Source organism: Oryctolagus cuniculus, chromosome 17 (genome assembly GCF_964237555.1).
Source record: "Oryctolagus cuniculus chromosome 17, mOryCun1.1, whole genome shotgun sequence".
Lineage (NCBI taxonomy): Eukaryota > Metazoa > Chordata > Mammalia > Lagomorpha > Leporidae > Oryctolagus > Oryctolagus cuniculus.
Window position 1 is genome coordinate 11,481,447 of NC_091448.1, and position 22,156 is coordinate 11,503,602.

At 51.3% G+C, this 22,156-nt stretch overlaps 1 long non-coding RNA gene across 5 annotated transcripts; it reads left to right on the forward strand.

Annotated features, from left to right (window-relative positions):
• Window positions 1-10,798: 10,798 nt before the first annotated feature.
• LOC138846033 (uncharacterized) lies at window positions 10,799-22,091 on the forward strand. 5 transcript variants are annotated; one of them, XR_011383410.1, is made up of 6 exons: window positions 10,799-11,089; window positions 11,220-11,347; window positions 12,678-12,933; window positions 14,027-14,161; window positions 15,076-15,245; window positions 21,903-22,091. It is a non-coding gene; the product is annotated as an uncharacterized lncRNA (long non-coding RNA). The 5 variants fall into 5 exon arrangements; XR_011383412.1 differs by lacking the exon at window positions 21,903-22,091 and having other exon boundaries at window positions 10,802-11,089; window positions 15,114-16,628; XR_011383408.1 differs by lacking the exon at window positions 21,903-22,091 and having other exon boundaries at window positions 10,804-11,089; window positions 15,076-16,628.
• The last annotated feature ends 65 nt before the right edge of the window (window positions 22,092-22,156 follow it).

Genomic DNA, 22,156 nt, shown 5'->3' on the forward strand with positions numbered 1-22,156 from the left:
GATAGGAGGAAGCGGACTCAAGACTCTCAAGCCCCTGCAGCTGGAGGCAGTGACCTTGAGCAGGAAGAAGAATGCGTGATCACTCCCTAACAGATGGGGACGGGGTTGGGGGAGGGGTCGAGGTGGGCGCTCAGGGCTGCCAGCTGCTTAGCCATGCGCATGCCACGGTGCCTGCCCAGGGTAGGGAGAGGGAGGTCTGGCCAGGGACTTGAGAAGAAGGACTAATGTGAGTGGCAGAACTGCAGGGGAGTAGCCAAGTTCTAGAAGGGGATGAGCCATCAATCTGGGGCTCTGAACAGATGCTGAGCCTTGGGATCGTCCTGATGTGACTTCACAGTTGTGTTCTTGTGAAATCTGTAGAACGTAACCTGCCCTGCGCCTGGGAAGTTTGAGGATGAAGGGTCAGAAACCTCCCGTGTGGAAGGGTGAAGGAGCTGGAATTTGAAACTCCCCATCTAAATAAAGAAAGTGGAACTGGGGGATCGCAAACAAACCCGTCCCAGGTGCTCCTATCTTCATTTCCTCTGCGTATCCTGCATCAGTCATCTTCCTGCACCCTGCCCGGGTCCTGGCCATTCCCAGGAATAGCAGGGGCAGAACGCAGCGGGGGTGGGGGCTCTGGAAAGTCCCTCTCTTTGGAAAGTCACAGTTGGACACACTCCTGCTCCCCCATCTGGAAGCGGAAGGAGGGGCTGGGTGGTCTGGGAAGGCTAAGCCTGAGCCTGTCTCAGGGACACCAGGGATCTCAAAGGAGGACTTGGTGGCCAGTGTTCCCTGTGTGGGCTGGGTGTATTCATTTTCAATCCAGGCTCTTGCCTTGCACATAGGCAATCGTTCTAAGTGCAGGCACATATAAGGTGCAAAAAACCCGTAACTAATTTTATTTAAGTCTTGAGAAAATGAGCACACAGAGTAGGCTGTGGACCGGAAACTTGCCCAAAGAGAGAAGGGGGAGGGGAAGGCTACAGAGAGGGCACCGGAACAGCACCTCCAGCCGTGATCTTCGGTGGAAGAGTGAGTCCCTCCCAGCTGTTGGTATGAGGTAGGGTCAGTGCCTCTCCCGGCATGAAACCACCTGGGAATTATATTCCACGTCCACAAGTTCTACATGGAGCTCAATATCCTTCTTTTCTTTTTTTTTTTTTTAAGAATTTATTTATTTATTTGAAAGTCAGAGAAAGTTGCAGAGAGGACAGAGAGGTAGAGGTCTTCCATCCACTGGTTCACTCTCCAACTGGCCGCAATAGCCAGAGTGGCCTGAGCTATGCCGATCCGAAGCCAGGAGCCAGGAGCTTCTTCCGGGTCTCCCATGTGGGTGCAGGGACCCAAGTGCTTGGGCCATCTTCTACTGCTTTCCCAGGCCACAGCAGAGAGCTGAATCAGAAGTGGAACAGCCAGGACTTGAACTGGCGCCTATGTGGGATGCTGGCATGGCAGGTGGTGGCTTTACCCACTACGCCACAGTGCTAGCCCCTCAATATCCTTATTTTCACGGCATTCTATCCATCCCCATATCCTCAGGTTTGGGATGAAGCAGGTGCATCATGGGAAAGGGGCCTGTTTGATTTTCAAGTAGGAGGATTTTATTACATATGGGAGTTTGCAACTTCCAGCTCAGCAGACCTAAACTAACTACCTGCCTGTCCCATATCATTCCCAAAGGCCACCAGCTGGTGTCTGCTTGGCCAAAGCAGCCCACACAGCAGGGTTAGCAGTGTGGACTCCAGAACCAGCCTGCCTGGGAGCCAAACCCCAGCTCTGCCACTTACTGTACAAGTCTCCAGGATCTGGGCAAGCGATTTAGTATTGCAGTGACGCAGTGTGCCCGTGTGTGAGACAGGAATCATCATGGCAGCTTCTTGATAAGGACGCTGTGCAGTCCTGGAGAGGCGACATGGATGCTGGGTTTCTCAAGGGCTAGGCTGAGCAGGCAGAGCTGAGGCTCCTGGGACCACTTGCTCCCTTATCTCTGATTGCTCTGAGAATCTTCAGGAATCCTTTTCTTCTGTATTGAGACTCCCGTAGTGAGACCGTTCTGCCTCAGGCAGCAAGCCAAGGGCTGGAAAGAGCACGTGAGTGAGCTCATCTCAGAGAATAGCACAGCTCTGCCCTCAAGGGGTTGACCTGTCTGGGGAGGATGGACAGAATGTGGAGCAGGCAATCACAGGATCTTCGCCCATAGGGAGGAGAGTCCCAGATCAGAATTGTCTTCCTTTTAGATTTATGTATTAAATGTATTTGAAAGGCAGAGTTATATATGGTGGGGTGGGGGGGAGAGAAGGAGAGTGGGAGGGAGGAGAGAGATAGCTTTCATCTGTGGGTTCACTTTGCAATGGCTGCAACAACAGGGGCTGTGCCAGGCTGAAGCCAGGAACCAGGCGCTTCATCTGGGTCCCCCACATGGGTGCAGAGGCTGGATCCAGGGAGCTGGATCGGAAGGGGAGCAGCTGGATCTTGAATTGGTGCTCATATGAGATGCTGGTGTAGCAGGCAGTGGCTTTACCCACTATGCCACAATGCCCCCCCCTTTTTATATTTTTGAAAATTTATTTGAAAGGCAGAGTTACAGAGAGAGAGAGAAAGAGGAAGCAGTAGAAGATGGCCCAAGTCCTTGGGTCACTGCACCCACGTGGGAGGCCCAGAAGAAGCTCCTGGCTCCTGGCTTCAGGTTGGCCTGTTGTGGCCATCTGGGGAGTGATCCAGTGGATGGAAGACCTCTCTCTTCATGTCTCTCCTTCTATCTCTATCTCTTACTCTCTGTAACTCTGTCTTTCAAATAAACAAAATAAATCATTGAAAAAACATTAAGGAGAAAGTCAACACAATTTAATGATTGGTCAGATTTCAGAAGGAAAAGAGAAAGAGGTATCTGGTCAACCTCCAGGTTATGGGCTGAGCAAGTGAGTAGGTGTTGGAATTCTTTGCTGTGATAGGGAACAGTGAAGGAGGCAGAGTTGCAGTGCATAGAGATTATTCACTCAGTTTTGGACATCACAAAGTTGAGATTCCAAACGGCATGTGAGATTATGGTGATGCTGGTAGATAAGAGGGACATGTGGCTCTCAGACAAGAGGCCATACATGACATAAGACACAGCTGGAAAGGCCGGCTGGGTGTGTTTAAGACAATAATGGCCTTCGCCGTTATTGAGTAAGCCCAGATTCACTGGATCATCAATACATGAGAGGTATTTTTAGTCTTCATTCATAGATGTGCCATCGCATGGGGAGGAGGGTCAGAAGATGGGACAGGATTGCCAAGTTTGTCTACGATTTCTAGCAAATGTTTCTGGGGAATGTCTGCCCCAACTCATCGCAGGAAGTCCGCTCCTTGGGATGGAAAGGGTGAAGGGGCAGCACCCTTATTTAGGGTGGCATAGTTGGGGGTAGCGAGGAGGTCTTCCTTGGGTCAGATCATTCTCCATAAAACTCCCGGCGTCCTGACCATCCCTCTCCTTTCCACACCTCACCTGGAAATGATGGAGGTGCAGAGAGGACAGCAGAGTCCCAGGCCTGCAGGAACACAGCACTCTTTCTGCTGAGCGAAGCCAATCAATTCAGATACAAGGGAGCTCCCAGCATCTGTCTTGTAAGGAGAGCAAAATGAGTGAAGTTTCTCAAACTCGCACGCATCTCACCACCCTGTACTCCCTCTGGACCAAAGTAAAACAAAACAATGCAGGTTCAGAAAATCAGCTTGAAAAATGTAGTCATCTTGAAGATGGATGAGATGGCTCACTTTTCTCATTTCTTTCTCCGCTTGTCCAATCCATCAAGCTGTCTCTCATGCATCATTCAAATAGAGTAGATCCCACACCATGCGCCCTGACAAGCAAGTTGTTGTGGCTTACCAACAGAGAAAAGCCCACACAACAAAACCAGGGGTATATGGGAAAAATGGGGAAACAGTGGAGAGAAAAATTAGAGGTCAAATGTTCAGTTCAGTTGTTCTGAGGGCACTTGATGGCAGATTTGAAGTGTTGTGAAGGTTCAAGATGAACAGGATCCGGGGAAAAGTGTACTTGTTTTTGTTTTTTAAAGGGAGTACTAAATTTTTCTTGGTATTGAACTTGGAGAGAAATGCCACTAATGGTCCACAGAGAAGAGAGACAATGGACAGTATAAGGGCACTAAAATAGTCTGTGCAAAAACGGAACTAAAATGTGTAACTGTCGGGGCTGGCGCCGTGGTGCACTTGGTTAATCCTCCGCCTGTGGCGCCGGCATCCCATATGGGCACCAGGTTCTAGTCCCGGTTGCTCCTCTTCCAGTCCAGCTCCTGCTGTAGCCCGGGAGGGCAGTGGAGGATGGCCCAAGTGCTTGGGCCCTGCACCCGCATGGGAGACCAGGAAAAAGCACCTGGTTCCTGGCTTCGGATTGGTGCAGCACCAGCCATGGTGGCCATTTGGAGAGTGAATCAACAGAAGGAAGACCTTTCTCTCTCTCTCTCTCTCTCTCTCTCTCTCTCACTGTCTGTAACCCTATTTGTCAAATAAATTTAAAAAAAATGTGTAACTATAGGCAAATCATTTCTGTCTGGTTCTCACTGGGTTTATTTATTTATTAAAGATTTATTATTTATTTATTTGAAAAGCAGAGAGAGAAAAAGAGAGAGACACAGAGATCTGTTCCATTTGCTCTTTCACTTCCCAGGTGGTGACAAAGGCCTGGGCTAGGCCTGGCTGAAACTCCATCCAGATCTCTAACATGGATGGCAGGGGCCCAAGCAGTTGGGCCGTCCTCCACTGCCTTCCCAGGCCATTAGCAGGAAGATGGAAGGGAAGTGGAGCGACCGGGGCTGGAACCAGTGCTCCAGCTCCAATATGGAATGCTGGTGGTGCAGGCAACAGCTTAGCTTGCTGTGCCGCATGCTGGCTTCTCTAACTAGATTTAGAGAGCCCCAGAGATTAAATCTTAATCCCCACAATTTGGAAACACCAAGCTGGGGCCATGTACCCAGGCAGGTTTAATTGCTGGCAAGGATCCTGACGCGGGTGATTGGCATCTTGATGTTACCTGGGCACACACAGAGGCGCAAACCTTTAATCACAGTTTCCTCCTGGTGGGACCAATGATGCCAGAGTAAGACGGACCAGAACCCGGGAGCCAGAGCCCTTGTAGATGTGAGGGGCGTTCAGTTCATCAGGCAGATCTGGGGCTAAAGCCCCTCAAACAGAACTCACCTTGCAAGTGCTTCTGCCTCCCAGCTTGTCCTTCCTCACCCATAAATCTGCCCCAGGCCTCAGGTCAGGGAGACAGATTTGTGTCTTACCTCCCGGCTCTTGCTGGTCTACCTTGCAATAGAACCTTTCGTTTCTCAGTAGCCAGCGGCATAGTGTTGGCTTCTATATGAGTCAGGCAGTGAGCCCTTGTTTGGGACCAGATTTATTTTTGGTGCAGGGATTGGAAATCCATGCATGGTGTTTTCCACAACTTTGACAACAGTTTGGGATCAAATCAGATTTCTTGCAAAGAGAGATTCCCATGACTAATTTTTCTTTTCTTTTCTTTTTGAGATCTACTTATTTACTTGGAAGTCAGAGTTACAGAGAGAGGGAGAGAGGGAGAAAGGGAGAGAGGTAGAGAGAGAGAGAAAGAGTGAGAGAGAAGAGAGAGAGATCTTCCATCCATGGTTCACTCTCTAGGGCTGGGCCAGGCTGAAGCCAGGAGCTTCTTCTGGGTCTCCCATGTTGGGGCAGGGGTCCAAACACTTGGATCATCTTCTGTACCTCCCCAGGCCATTAGCAGGGAGTTGGATTGCAGGTTGAGCAGCTGGAACTTGAACTGGTGCACACACAGGATGCCGGAGCCACAGGTGGCAGCTTTACCCGCTATGCCGTGGCACCGGCCCCATGACTAGCTCTTATAATGACTTTTGATAATAGTTGGCTGCCATAACAGTGCAAGTGAGCCATGGGATGTTGGTTCAGTGTGGGCGTTTACTCAGTTCTTGAAAGCATGTTGGATTAAGATAAGATTGGCAAGAACTTTTGGAAGCAAATGCTATTTTCTAATGTATTAGTCACTCTTTTCTTTTGCATCTTTGAAAAAGATCTGTGGATCTTTTGTCCTCTAAATCATTATGCTTAAAAATTTTTCTTTTATTAATTTTTATTTGAGAGTGGGAAAGTGCACTCCTGTCAGCTGGCTCACTCCCCAAATGCCATTCATGGCCAGTGCTGGGCTGGGGCTGGAGCCAGGAGCCAGGAGCCAGGATTGCAATGCAGATCTCCCTTGTGGGAGGTAGGAGCCCTCACCTGCTGTCTTCCAGGGTCTATGTTAGCAGAAAGCTGAAGTCAGGAGCTGGAGGCAAGTAGCAAACCCAGGCACTGCATATAAGATACAAGTGTCTTAACCAGAACCTCAACTACTGGAACCAAATGGTTGCTCCTCATTATGCTTAAAAATATTAAAAAAAAAACTTACTTGTTTTCATTTATTTGAAAGACAGAAAGAGAGACACAGAGGCACTGCATATAAGATACAAGTGTCTTAACCAGAACCTCAACTACTGGAACCAAATGGCTGCTCCTCATTATGCTTAAAAATATTTTAAAAAACTTACTTGTTTTTATTTATTTGAAAGGCAGAAAGAGAGACACAGAGAGATTGTCCATCTACTGGTTCACAGCCTGCAACAGCTGGGGCTGGGCCAGGAGCCAGGAACTCAATGTGGGACTCCCATGTGGGTGGCAGGGACCAAGTACTTGCACTATCATCTGCTGCCTTCTAGGGTGGGCATTAGCAGGAAACTGACATCAGAAGCAGAGCTAGGGGTTGAACTCGGGCCCCCTGATATGGGATGCCAGTGTACCAAGCCACCTCTTAACTGCTGCATCGAACGCCCGCCCCCATTATGGTTTTGAACAGGATGCAGTTTAGGGTAAATCTTGTACCACGCGACTAGAGACTTATCTCTGTGTCTGTGATGATGATTAATAGAAGGAACTGGGGCAGTGAAGATTCAGACATAAACCCACTTAGTTTTCATCTGATCTCTCAATTTATCTGAACTGTGTCTTTTTTTTTTCATTATTGAGTACATGAGGCATATAGGAGATGCATAAAATAAAATGGCAAAGTACAAACTAAAAATTAGGGCAAGGAAAACAAACTGAATATGCAATCGAGACCAGGGTGGGTATAGGGTGAGGCTGGACAGAATGAAGATACGATGGCCAGGAAGTCCCACCAGTGCTACGCAGGGTCTGCACGTTGGCTTGGGGTTTCCTTGAGGGGAGGGGGCTAAGTTCATTTCTTTGCTTCTGGTCCACAAATGTCTTGCTGAAACATACTATCCTCTTGCGTCCCCCTGGTCTGCAGTCCATTAGCATCATGAAAAGCTAAGGATGACGTAATTTACTCTTTGCGACCGATAATGGCTCCCAGGGATCTTCACGTCCATCTCTAAGAGCTTCCTCCCGGGTCCCTGCACTGTCCCTGGCTTCTGTCTGGTTCTTGTTTCTACCCCAGGCTTCTGCATGCTCAGGACCTATCTCCTTCATACCTTCAACTTGCACAGGGCTTTGGCTTCTCAGGGACCTGATTCCACGCTGGGGCCTTTTCAGATGTGGTCACCTCCACTAAGTGGTTATTTCTGGTTGGTCCAGTTCATCCTTTGACACTTGGCCATATTTTGGGTGGGTGGCCATTTTATGGGACAGGTCACAGGGTCCAAATTTATAAGCCAAGATGTAGGGTGGAATATGGACGGAGCCGTGGGTGAAATGGTTTTTCTTGCAATGAGGATTCAGTATGGCAAAATATGGAAGCGGCATGAAGTAACCCAGCTGTCCTCTTGCCTCTGCTACACTGGTTTATAAAATAAAGGTCTTCGTCTTTCTGAGAATGTTTTGTCCGAGCTGCTCATGGCATCCTCTTGGGAAGCATGTTAAAGGCCTGTGGGCTGCCGCAGTAAACACAACCCTTTATATGTATGGAACACGGGGCTCACACTGTGGTGCAGTGCAGCCAACATTCCATATGGGCCCTGGTTCGAGTCCTGCTAATGGCCTGGGAAAGCAGCAGAAGATGGCTCAGGTCCTTGGGCTCCTGCCACCCTCGTGGGAGACTCAGAAGAGGCTCCTGGCTCCTGACTTCAGCCTGACCCAGCCGCCAGCTGTTGCAGACATGTGGGGAGTGAACCAACAGATGGAAGAACTCTCTTTCTCTCTCTCTCTCACTCTGCCTTTCAAATAAATAAATAAATATTTTTTTAAAATGTAGGATACACATGGACTTCTGAGGGTATCTGACTGCAGCACTCCACCCTGTTGTTCTCAGACCTTGCTACTGGGAGTGAGGTCACTGTGGTGCCACCTGACAGCCCTCTGCAAATGCAGGACCTCAGCCTCACTCCGCACGGCGTCAGAATCTGCGTTCCAGCATCCCCAGAAGACTAATGTGCACAGCACATCGAGCGTTGAGTAGCACTGAGCCAACCCAGGGAACCCTGAGCAACTCTGAGCAGTGAATGAGACACGGAGAGGGGAGGGGACACCCTGGAGTCCCCTGGCTGGTCAGTAGGAGTTTTGGGATCAGAATCCAGATGTCTGGACTCCCAGTCAAGGTTGCTTTGCATGACCCCCAGCTGTTCTTTTATCTAAGAAACCAGCGGCTTGATTAGATCACTGTTAGGATGTGCAAGTAGAGTGATTCTATGGTTGGTGAGCCAGGCAGAGTCGTTTCCAAGGAGCAAGAGGGCACCATTGGGTGCTGCAGGACAATGGGGCAACCTGACACTGGTGGTCACTCCGCATACTGAAAGTTCCCCTCTTTACAGAGCTGCTTGCATTTCGTTAACTAGTTTAAAGAGCATACATACCCAATGACTAGGCGATTTTATAGTTATAGCTTTCAAATGAACACATTTCTCTATTTATTTATAAATATTTGTTTATTGATTTGAAAGGGAGAGTTAGAGAGAGGAGAGAGAGAGAGAGAGAGAGAGATCTTCATCTGCTGGTTCACCTCCCACATGGCTGCAAAGGCTGAGGCTGGGCCAGGCTAAGGCCAGGAGCCTGGAACTCCATTCAGGTTCCCCATGTGGGTGGCAGGGACCCAAGCACTTGGGCCATCTTCTACTATTTTCCCTGGTGCATTAGGCATGGAACTGGATCAGAAGTGGAGCAGCTGCGACTCAAAACGGTGTTCACATATGGTGCTGGCATTGTGGTGATGGCTTAACCTGCGGTGTCACTCATTTCTCAATTAAAAAAAAAAAAAGCAAACCACAGAATACCTCATTATAATAGATACATTGTTATCTGACCCATCTGGGGGAGTTGGGAAGACAAAGCCTACATCAGCAAAATAAGAGAACGGCACTTGTGATCACAGATATTAAGATGATTTTGAAATTACTTTGCTTAACCTATTCAATAGATCAGAAAATTGATTTCAAATAAACGTGAAGGCCTGAACGAGATGAGACATGGTGGCAGTGGCCCAGCGGGGCCTGGAGGCAACATCTCGTGGCTTCCTGCCAAGTCACTTCCCTGTGAGTCAGCCAGACCTCAGAGTCGTTGTGCGGAGGCAGCTCTTCAGCTCCCAGCTCAGCGGCCTGGGCGGCCTGGCGGGGACTGGGTGTTTTGAGCAGAGCTGCAGCCGGGGGAATCCGAAGACGCATCCACCAGGGCCACTCCTCACGGCAACAGCTGCCCAGCCACCCTCTTCTGACATCAGCTTTACCTGCCTCTCCGCTCCAGAGGTCAAGAGCAGGCATTTCCTGAGCCGCAGGCTCCTGTGTCCTCCTAGAAGAGCTTGTCAGATCAGGATAGCTTTACAAGCCTTGTGTTCTATCACACTGCCTGTGATGGCTGTAATATTAATCACAGTCAAAACAACCAACCTTGGGGGCCGCCTGCAGTGCCAGCATCCCATATGGGCACAACCCGGCTCTATGCTAATGGCCTGGGAAAGCAGTGGAGGATGGCCCAAGTGTTTGGGCCCCTGCACCCATGTGGGAGACCCAGAAGAAGCTCCTGGCTCCTGGCTTTGGATCGGTGCAGCTCCAGCTGTTGTGGCCATTTGGAGAAAGAACCACCGGGTGGAAGACCCCCCCCGCCCCCGCTTCTCTATAACTCTGCCTTTCAAATAAATAAATGTTCTTAAAAAAAAACCCCGAAGCTTTATTGAATCCCCATCTCCTTCATCTCTGCTTAACCATCCTATAAGATAGGCACCTGTCATTGTAGCAGAGAGTGACTGAGTAACTTGTCCCAAGTCTTACAGGTAGTAAGTAGCAGAGTTGAAATCTGACCCCAGGTCATCTGGCACCAGACCGTACGCTTACTCCTGTGCCCTACTCCAACGGTTCTCACCCAACTGGAACAGCTAAGCATGGAGCAGTCCCAAGAGACGGAGGCTGCTTATGCTCAAGGCAAATCCAAGACGCAGCCGCCGCCCACCCTGCAGGTGGGCAGCCTTTCTCTCTGCCAATTGTCAACAAGGTTATTTGTTCAGTCCTCACAGCACCGACTGACACAAGTCATTTCCCACCTCTTTTCTTGGGTCAGATGAAACCGACCTCTAGAAAGGCTAAGCAATTTGCCAACGGCCAGTCAGGGATTTAGTGGCATCCTAGCCACGGGGCCGAAGTCCGTCGCCTGCCATTTCCACTTGGCTAGCTCCAGTGATGCGCTCCAAGGCTTGCGGTCGGCGCCCGCCGCTCCTGCTTGCGCGTCCCCGGGCCAGCTCGCGGCTCCACCTGCGGCTCCGCGGGGTCCAGGTGGGGCCGGACGCCGCCCCCTAGTGGCAGCTGGGCGCAGCGCAGCGCATGCTAACGAGCCCGCGGCGCGCCTCGCTGATTGGCCGGCGCGGATTCCAGCTGCGCTCCGAGCCGGCGGGTGCCGAGGGAGCGTCGCCGGGCCGCCGGCTGCAGCCCGGGCCCTGCGCCCCGCGCGCCCCGCGCCTCCCCGCCGCCGCCGCCGCCGCCGCCCCGGGCTCGCGCGGGCCGGGCTGGCTGGTGACCCGGGGCCGCGGTGGGCGGCTTTTCCCTCTTGTCCCCGATCCGTGCTCGGGCTCGGGTCCAGAATGACGATCCGACACCAGGGCCAGCAGTACAGGCCGAGGATGGCATTCCTGCCCAAGGTAACCGTGGGCGCTCACCTGGGTGCGCGGGAGGTGTGCGGGGAGCAGCTGCGGGAGGCGTCCGCGGAGGGGCCGGGCCGGCGGCGCGCGCGGCCCTCTGACCCGTTCGCTGCCCGGTTTTATTGAACAGTGTGTGCTGGGACACAGACTGTATCTGTTTCCAGGCTACCCCTGGATCCCTGGGCAGATGCGGAGTTTGAAGTCTGGGGCAGAGGCGCGGTTCACCTGTTCACCTGCCCCGGGTCTGAATCTCGTAAGGTAAGGAGGCACCCACCTACTAAGGTAATGCTCCTATGCGCTGCTATTTCTGGATCTGGGATGCTTGGAACTTACTATGAGTCTTTTTTTTTTTTTTCCTTTTATTTATTTGAAAGGCAGAGTTAAAGAGAGGGAGAGACAGAAAGACGGAATCTTCCTTCCGCTGGTTCACTCCTCAAATGGCCCCAGTGGTCGGAGCTGGGCAGATCTGAAGCCAGGAGCCAGGAGCTTCCTCCTGGCCTCCCACATGAGTGCAGGGGCCCAAACACCTGGGCCATCTTCAGCTGCCCTCCCAGTCCGCTAGCAGGGAGCTGAATCAGAAGTGGTGCAGTGGCCGGCGCCGCGGCTCAGTAGGCTAATCCTCCACCTGTGGTGCCGGCACACGGGGTTCTAGTCCCGGTCGGGGCGCCGGATTCTGTCCCGGTTGCCCCTCTTCCAGGCCAGCTCTCTGCTGTGGCCAGGCAGTGCAGTGGAGGATGGCCCAAGTGCTTGGGCCCTGCACCCCATGGGAGACCAGGAGAAGTACCTGGCTCCTGGCTTTGGATCAGCGCGGTGCACCGACCGTAGCAGCCATTGGGGGGTGAACCAACAGCAAAGGAAGACCTTTCTCTCTGTCTCTCTCTCTCTCTCACTGTCCACTCTGTCAAAAAACAAAACAAACAAACAAACAAAACAAAACAAAACAAAACAAAAAAAACAGTGGAGCAGCCGGGACTTGAATTGGTACCCATATGGGATGCCGGCACTGCAGGTGGAGGCTTAGCCCTCTATGCCACAGAGCTAGCCACATAGTCATCCTTTTAAATGGATGGGGCTGGTATTAGGTCTTTTCCTCCTGTGGGTGAAAATACCGGGTTTCAGAGAGGTGGAATGTCTGGTGCAAGGTGGCACAGCTGATATTTTCTATTTCTCAGTGTCACCGAGGCAGGAAAACCAGTGTTCCCGTTCACACCACAGGTGCACGCACACCTATTGGAAGGGCTTTGTGAACCAAGAGCTCGCGCAATGTGACCCACAATGATGACAAATTGCAGGAAAACAGCTTTGCGAGGCTGAAGCACTTAAGATGGGGCCACCCGTTCAGCTGGCTCTGCATTTGGTTGATAGAAGCCGGAGCATTGGCTCCACGCAGGGGCCCCAGGTGTAGACAGGTGACAGGCAGTGGCGCCGAGGAGCGCCGGCCCACGTTCCTGTGTTCTTACTGTGGGGCTCTGTGTGTCCCCTGCCAGTTCTAAGCTGCCCAACCTTTGCTTTCCCTGTACCCTCGTCCTGGGACAGCCTTCTTCCCTCACCAGTTCTTGAACTGTGTTCTGTGTCTGTGTTCCCGCAGCACGGCACGAATGGAAGTTCTCCTCCAGGCAGGCCTCTCTCCCTGGGTGTTTCCAGTTCTGGAGGTCAGAGCATCATGGCAAGGAGGCAGAAAACTTTGGAAACACCTTCTGCCCTCACCGTAGCACGTCCAGTCTTCAAGTCAAGAGAGTCCACTTTTCCAGTGATTGTAGCGACAGTCCTGTCCTACCCATGCGTGTAGGAAGCGTCTCTCCCCTCTGTCCTGGGAGTGAGCCTCTCTCTCACCTGTTCACGCAGTGAGTGTCTCAGTCCCCGTCCTCACCACCTCCACCTGGACTGTTGCATAACCAGCTCCCCAGTCTTCATCTCTCTCGTTGCTACATGCCTTCCTTTTTTGCTGCCTTCTTTAATCTTGCAAAACAAGGCAAGCCATGATGCTCCTCCCCCTACCAGCTGCCTAGAGAATGAGCGTGCAGGCCTACTGTGTGCTAGATCAGTTTGCTCTCCCCGTGCATTTTGGACCCCTCTTACCTTTGTGCGTGTCTGTTCCCCAGCACGGAACGTTCCTTTTCTGTGTGGCAGAGGCCACACACACTCACCAAACATTCCACCTGCTCTCAAGCCCTTCAAAGGACCATGAGCAGAAGTGACGTGTGTGTGTGTGTGTGTGTGTGTGTGTGTGGCTTCCGGGCTGAAGCCTTGAAGGACAGGTGCAAATTCTCCATGGTTTTCTCTCGTCCCCTGCGGAGTGACCGTGAGCACGTGTGATGGAATGGGGAGCCACACACGGGGCAGCCTGGCTTGCTGAGTCATCACATCCACGGGGCATGCTGGGCATTGCTCAACGTGAGTTATTGCTGGCCTAAGAGAAATGAACTTTATCATGTTAAGCATTTGTTATCACAGCACAACCTAATCCATCCTATCACACTTTCATTTTCTGCCAGTTAGAATCTTCATCTTTTTTTAAAAAAAAGATTTATTTTATTTATTTGAAAGACAGAATTACAGAGAGAGATAGAAACAGAGAGACACATGGTGGGGGGGGTCTTCTATCTGCTGGTTCACTCCCCACATGGCTGCAATGGCCTGAGCTGGGCCTATCTGAAGCCAGGAGTCAGCAGCCAGGAGATCCTCCAGGTCTTCCACGTGGGTGCAGGGGCCCAAGCACTTGAGCCATCCTCCAATGTTTTCCCAAGCACTTTAGCAGGGAGCTGGATTGGAAGCGGAACAGCCAGGACTTGAACTGGCGCCCATATGGGATGCCGGCACTGCAGGCTGGGGCTTTAACCCACTGTACGACAGCGCCAACCCCCAAGAATCTTCATCTTTTAAGTCTCAGTTTTAATATTATTTTTCTTAAAATTAATTAATTAATTATTTCGCCAGGTGCTCTGGTAGGTACTAGGGGGCCAATATGAACAAAAGTCCTGGAAGATTAAAGAACTCATCAAAGGTACAACTGCTGATGGACACCACAACGTCGTCCCCCCTACAACTGTAACTGGAGGACAGGACACAGAGGTAGGAAAGAATCAGATGTTAGGTTTTCTTGTTGTTAAGATAGATTTATTGGATCCAGCGCCGTGGCTCACTTGGCTAATCCTCTGCCTGCAGCGCTGGCATCCCAATATGGGCACTGGGTTCTAGTCCTGGTTGCCCCTCTTCCAGTCCAGCTCTCTGCTGTGGCCTGGGAGGGCAATGGAGGATGGCCCAAGTGCTTGGGCCCTGCACCCACATGGGAGACCAGGAGGAAGCACCTGGCTCCTGGCTTCGGATCAGCGCAGCGCCGGCTATAGCATCCATTTGGGGGGTGAACCAACAGAAGGAAGACCTTTCTCCCTCTCTCTCACTATCTGTAACTCTACCTGTCAAATAAATTTTAAAAATCTTTTAAAAAATAGATTTATTTACTTATTTGAAAGGCAGAATGACAGAGACGGACACACACACACACGTGCACACACACATCTTCCATGTACAGGTTCACTTTCCAAATGGCTGCAACAACCAGGAATGGGACAGGCGGAAGCCAGGAGTCAGGAACTCCATCTGGGTCTCCCACATGGGTGGTAGGAACCCAAGTACTTGAGCCGTCATCTGCTGCTTTCCCAAGTACATTAGCAGGGAGCTAGATCTGAAGCCGAGCAGCTGGGACTTGAACTAGCACTCTGATATGGGATCCAACATTGCAGGTGGTGGCTTAATTGGATGAGCCACAATGCCAGCTCTGATGGTACTTCTTGAAACCACTTTCCTGAGTTCATATTATGATGTACTTAACAAGATGATTTTTTTTAAAGCAATGTAATGAATGACCTTGGTTGATTTTAGAATATTAAATCACCCATACATGAGTTTTTCTGGAATAAACTCTAGCCATGGATGGATGCTTGATTTGGTTTGCTAATATTTTGTTTTTCATCTATATTCTTCAGTGAGGATTTCTTTTTATTCCCCTCCTGACACCAACCAGCTTTCTGATTCTCTTACACCAACTGGGCGTCCTGAATTTTGGATGACTTCAGCTACCAGCTACCCAGAGTTAGCAGCAGACTGTCGGGTTTAAGGGCTTAGTCTCCCAGGATGTCCCCATTTCAGACAACAGGTACGAGTCCTGGGCCATCCATACTTCTGTCCACCTGACTATAAAATCAGGGGTTCCCATGAACACCTCCACTCCCCATCCCACAGTCTCAATAATTTGCTAGAGCAACCCACAGAACTCAGGGAAGCACTGTATTTATTTTATCAGCTTACACAGGGACACAAGGTCAGTAAGAAGCCAAATGGAAGAGATGTGGGGGCCAGGAGGGGGCAGGGTGTGGGAACCTGGGCGCCTTCTCCTCACCCTTCCCGGCCCCCTCCTATGTTCTCTAACCTGGAAACTCAATCTCACCAGCTATAATAAGCTCGGTGGATCTGCCAGGCCTTCACTCTCTCTTCCTGCCCTGTGGGTGGGACTAAGTCTCTCTGCTGACCCCCACACCCAGAAGCTCCCTGGGGACCTCCAGCCACCACTCACTGTTGGGAAGCCAAGAGCTTAGGAGCTGGGAGCCAAGAACCGTGTATTTGGAGTATCTCTCTTAGAAATGGAATGGAATTGGACTTTGTTTCTGTACCCAAATAAAGGGTAACCTCAGTCCGTTACTTGTAGGAGGAATCTTCCAAAAGTTCATGGAAAAGACATCTTATGAATAATCTGTGCGTGGTTTCTAATTTTTTCCCACCAAAATAAGCTTAGCTTTTAATTCCATTTCCCATGAGCTTTTCTCAATCACCCTCATATTATTTAGTTCATTTAAGCGTAAAATAATACAGTTGGGTTTTTCCTTACTATTTGTTTTCTACTTGGCCCATCTGTTTCATGTTCTGTTTTTTCTTATTTCTCGCCTCTTTTTTTAAATTAATAAGACATAATGAGACATTTTTCTATTATTCTATTCTCTACTTCAAACTTTTTATTTATACATTCTTTTGTTATACATTCTTTTAGCTATTAAAGACAAAACATGCAATATATTATTTGAGATTTCATACAATCTGTTATCATATATATAATATATATTTCTTCCTCATTTTATTTGCTCACATCAGTCATGCATTTAAAATCTCAGAGACCAAAACAGAGCGGCTTTCTGGTGGAACTCAGGTCAGCTGTACAACAAGATACAAAATGAAGGGCTCGGGGCTGGCTCTGTGGTGCAACGGGTTAAAGCCCCAGCCTGCAGTGCCGGCATCCCATATGGGCGCCGGTTCGAGTCCCGGCTGCTCCTCTTCTGATCCAGCTCTCTGCTGTGGCCTGGGAAAGCAGTAGAAGATGGCCCAAGTGCTTGGGTCCCGGTACTGGCGCGGGGGACCTGGAAGAAGCTCCCGGTTCCTGGCTTCAGATCAGTTCAGCTCTGGCCATTGCGGTCATTTGGGGAGTGAACTAGCAGAATGGAAGACCTCTCTCTCTGGCTTTGCTTCTCTCTGTAACTCTGTCTTTCAAATAAATAAAATAATTCTTTTAAAAAAAAAGAAACTAAGGGCTCGGTCTTTTCATACATCATGCAATTCATTTTTCAAGTACTTTTATGTATAAAGAGCTACTTTACCTGGAAAAAAAATTAAAACAACAAAAGACAAGGTGTTGCATCCTGGGAAGGAGGAGATGGGGCAGTTCTCGTCTCTGTGTCCCCATGCCCCTAACAGCATATGCCAGGGTGCGCAAAGACCAGGGGCCAGGAATCAGCAGCCCACTTTGGCCTGGAAAGACAGGAAAACAAGTAGGGACGTAAGACTCATGAGAGCAAATGGGAGGAAGCCACCGGGGCTGTTCCTCCAACAGCCTGCACCTACCCGCTGGCCCACGCAGGCAGGGGTCCAAGAGCTGGCAGCCAATACCCTGAGCACAGGTTCTGGGCACTCGGGGTGGGCGTGGCCATGGAAGGCAAGGCCAGGAAGAATGCTGGGATGGCTAAACCCCAGGGAGGGAGCTTGCCCAATCCTGGAGGGACAATAGGAGGAGGTTCCTTGGTGAAAGCCACAAGGCAGGGCCCCTTCTCACACTCCCCACTTCAGGAACCTACTGCAGAGCCAGCTGTGGAGGTGCAGGCTAAGCCCCCTCCCCCCGCAGTGCTGGCATTCCGCATGAGTGTTGGTTCGAGTCCCGGCTGTTCCACTTCCAATCCAGCTCCTTGCTGGTGTACCTGGGAAAGCAGTGGAAGATGGCCCAAGTGCTTGGGCCCCCGAATCCACGTGGGAGACCCAGAAGAAGCTCCTGGCTTCGGATTGGCACAGCTTCAGCCACTGCAGCCATTTGGGGAGTGAACCAGTGGGTGGAAGATCTCTCTCTCAGTGAGCATGTGAGCACATGTTTTCAGCATGAGGCTCACCCTACAGTGGGCCCCTGTAAGCCGGGCCTGCCTGGCAGCCCCAGGTGTCTATGGAGTGCGGCCTGGTGGTCCTGGCCACTCAGGGGCACTTGGCCCAGCACTGCAGGGCTGTGTGAGTGCCAGCAGCCCAGGAGGGCTGCCCCAGCACAGACCAGGGTGGGGAGGGAGCATGCATAGGTGATGGAGACACAGAAGAGATGGCTGGACCCACAGTAGCAAGCAATATTTGTTTACTTACGTCTCATGCAAATGATTACTTTCCCAGTCTGCCAGCCTTGCCAAAATCCTACAAAGCTGAGCTTCATTCACCCCCTTCCTCTCTTCCTCACTTTTGCTTCTACAGGCATATTTAAGCTCCACATGACATCATAATTGCTGGGCTGACATTCAGTGCCCATTAATAATTACCCAGATATTTGTCCTTTCTGGTCCTCTGCACTCCTTCCTGGCGTGTCAGCGTTCCCCATGGCCGTCGTTTTCATTCGGTAGACCTGGTGATGGTGAAATGCCTTCCAGCCTGCTGGAAAATACTTTGAACAGTCTCTGTTGTTTTGTCAAATTAGTTAGCAGGGAAATTCTATTTGCCCAAAATACGAGGTCTTTCTCTGATCCCCCTTTCCTAGTCAAACCATTGCACTCATAGCAGTGGAGAGCACTGTGTCTCATGAGAGAGGCCACAGGGTCTGTGACATGTGACTCCTGAATAAGGAGGGAGGGGACCCACAATGCTCTGTGGCCAGTGGGCTTTACGTGTGTGGAGATAATCCTAGTTGAACTGGTGTGTTTATTCACTTGGAGAAAAACGCATGTCCAGATCAATATATTCTCCTAAGTAGAATGGAGCCTACATTTTAAAACATTAACTGCGTTTATTGTTTTTTTTTTAAGATTTATTTTAAAGATTCAATTTATTTACTCGAAAGGCAGAGTTAGAGAGAGAGAGAGAAAGAGACACCTTCCATCTGCTGGTTCATTCCCCATAAGGCCCCCTATAGTGGCCAGGACTGTGCCAGGCTGAAGCCAGGAGCCAGGAGTTTCTTCCAGGTCTCCCACGTGGGTGCAGGGTCTCAAGCACTTGGGCCATCTTTTACTGCTTTCCCAGGCCATAACAGAGAGCTGGATGAGAAGTGGAGCAGCTGGGACTTGAACCAGCTCTCATACAGGATGCTGGTCTCAGATGGCGGTTTAACCTGCTATGCCACAACGCTGGCCCCGACATTGACTGTGTTTAAAGACGCGGAATTCAGCAGCACAGGAGCATGTTTCTGGCTGTCCAAGCAGCTGGCTCCTCAAGAACTGTGCTGGCCGGCGCCGTGGCTCACTAGGCTAATCCTCCGCCTTGCGGCGCCGGCACACCGGGTTCTAGTCCCGGTCGGGGCGCCAGATTCTGTCCCGGTTGCCCCTCTTCCAGGCCAGCTCTCTGCTGTGGCCAGGGAGTGCAGTGGAGGATGGCCCAAGTGCTTGGGCCCTGCACCCCATGGGAGACCAGGATAAGTACCTGGCTCCTGCCTTCGGATCAGCGCGGTACACCGGCTGCAGCGCACTGGCTGCGGCGGCCATTGGAGGGTGAACCAATGGCAAAAAGGAAGATCTCTCTCTCTCTCTCTGTCCACTCTCCCTGTCAAAAAAAAAAAAAAAAAAAAGAACTATGCCAACTGCCCTGCGTGGCCTTCTGCAGGCCACCTCCCCACCTCCCCGCCGGCCTCTTCAGTGAACCCATCTCCTTCTTCTTCAGTTCAGTTCACTCCTCTTCAGGCAGAGCAGGCCGTGGTCTCCCAGTGAGCTGCTGGCCTCCTTTGCCCTGGGGGAGCCAAGCCTTTTCTGCGTGCTGCTTCCCGGTGCAGGTCTGAGAAGCGGCCTGGCCGGGGCAGCAGGGCGCGCCTGGGACGCCGTTTGTCAGCTGTGCTTGGACCTCCTGCAGAGGCCAGGCCTGGACAGGCTCAGGATGGCATCGGACAGGTGACTGACCCAGCAATAAGGGCTGGCGCTTTCTGGGCAAGGGGACTGCATATCGTTACTCTGGCGGTCACCATTCATCTTGTTAATCCACACAGCCATTCTGTGCAAAGCATACCATTGCTATCCAGCGTAACACAAGGAAGCAGGGGTGCAGAGGAGCGACCTGCCCTGGCCACCCAGCCAGGAAGGACGCAGGGTTGGCATCAGGGCAGACCCTGGCTGTGAGCTCCAGGTCCAGCCTCATTGTCTCAGCTGCTGCTGCTCTGTGACCCCACTGTTTCCATTGTCCCTGCCCGTGCAGGAGCTGGAGTGGACCGCAGAGGCCAGCGGCCAGACCTTTTGTCTCCCTGACCGGGAGGCTGAGACCCAGAGCAAGGCCAGCAGCTTGACCAGGGTCACCTGGTGAGGACTGGCACTGTCTGTCCCCAGCCCCCTGCCCCTGGATTGCTTTCCTATCTGCTCATTAGTTATGCTTCTCCTCTTTTTTAAAAAGATTTATTTATTTGAAAGGCAGAGTTACAGAGAGAGAGGTTGAGACAGAGAGAGAAGATTTTCCATCCTCTGATTCACTCTTTTTTCTTTTCAAAAGATTTATTTATTTATTTGAAAGTCAGAGTTACAGAGAGAGAGAGAAGGAGAGGCAGAGAGAGAGAGAGAGAGAGAGAGAGAGAGAGAGGTCTTCCATTTGCTGGTTCACTCCCCAATTGACTGCAACAGCAGAGCTGTGCCAATCTGAAGACAGGAGCCAGGAGCTTCCTCCAGGTCTTCCCACATGGATGCAGGGGCTCAAGGACTTGAGCCATCTTCTACTGCTTTCCCAGGCCACAACAGAGAGCCAGATCAGAAGTGGAGCAGCTGGGACTTGAACCGGTGCCCATATGGGATGCTGGCACTGCAGGCAGTGGCTTTACTGGCTACATCACAGCACTGGCCCCTGGTTCACTCTTCAAATGGCCACAACAGCCAAGGCTGGACCAGGCCAAAGCCAGGAGCCAGGAGTTTCTTCCTGGTCTCCACATGGGTATAGGGGCCCAAACACTTGAGCCATCTTCTGCTGCTTTCCCAGGCACATTAGCAGAGAGCTGAATCAGAAGTGGAACAGCTGGGACTCGAACCAGTGCCCATATGCGATGCTGGCAGCATTGTAGGTGGTGGCTTAACTCACTATGCCACAGTGCTGGTCCCTGTGTTTCTGCTTCTGATGGTTGTGAGGAGAACACTAGTCCCACAGTGGGGGGCTTGGGCCGTTCTGCGGACCTGATTGATAGTCCTAGGGTGCTGGCAGCCGGCCCGTCTCCCCTTTGCCCCCTTCTTTCTTACCTGTAAGGTGTTGCTAAGGTTTCGCCTTGGACTGTCGGCATGATGGCTGCTGCTCTGGCTTTGAGGCTGGAGCACTCAGCCCTGACAATCGCCGTCTTTCACCCTGCCTGTGGCTTTAGCCACCTGCCCCCGCTCGCCAACACAGGGAATGAAGGCGAACAGCTTTGGCTCCCAGCGTAACTTTCCCTGCCTGCCTAAGAGCTCTGGCCTCTGGATCGTGCCCGGTTGGGAGTGGAGTGAGGGACTGCACCTGCCCGGGCACTGACACTGAGCACAGGATGTCCTGGCACGTGCCTGTGGCGGACGTCTTGCACCAACACCTTTAGCACATCAGTGCTCTGGCTTGTGTATCCAACAGGAGGGTCTGTATCTTATTCCTGGGCTGGCATGACATTCAGTTCTATCCTGTTTTCTCAGGCGGCTCATCTAAACATGTAGGTTCACAAGACACAGATCAGGAAACATATGTGCCCAGCATGGCAGGAGAGAGAGGTCTTCTATCTGCTGGTTCACTCCCCAAATGTCCACATGGCTGGAGCTGGGCCTATCTGAAGCCAGAAGCCGGGAGCTTCTTCCAGGTCTCTCACACATGTGCAGGGGCACAAGGACTTGGGCCGTCTTCACTGCATTTCCAGGCCATGAGAGCTGGATTGGAAGTAGAGCAGCCAGATCTTGAACTGGAGCCCATATGGGATGCCAGCCCTGCATGGTTTGGCTTTACCCACTATGCCACAGCGCCGGCCCCCAGGAGCCAACATTTCTTACAACAGCTCCATGGCATAGCTTCCAGGGCTCTGCAGCTGTAAGAGTCACCACTCCCAAGAAAGCCCAAAGCTATGACTTCCTAGTAGGGATCAGAGACAGTTGATCAGTCAGGGTCATTTTTACTTGTATAGTAAATACGCCTGGCAACAAAATTAACATACTACTTTAATAGGTCACAAGGGAACAAAGAAAGAGTTATGGTCCCCGCCTCCCAAGACCCCAAGGATCCTTGCACCTGTGTCTGTGCTGTCTCACACTGAATGGGGCCAACGTGTGTACTCCTAGGCCACTGGGGAACAATGGTGTGTGACGTTTGCCTTGGTCTCTTGTGTCTCTTGTTCCAGGTGAAGAGGCCTACGTGGTGAGGAGCTGAGGCCTCCTGCCAACAGCCGTGTGAGTGTGCCACCTTGGAAGTGGATCTTCTGTTCCCGTGCAAGCCTTCTTAGGACCGCTGTCTTGCCCAGGCTGGGCTGAAGGCTGGGTGTCTCTGACCCCTGTACCTGCTCTGGACATTCACGAAAACTTGGGCTTCATTTCCTTTTTCCTTGTGTCCTTGGGGAGTTGTGTTTTCTTCTAGGATTTTCCCTACAGTTCTATA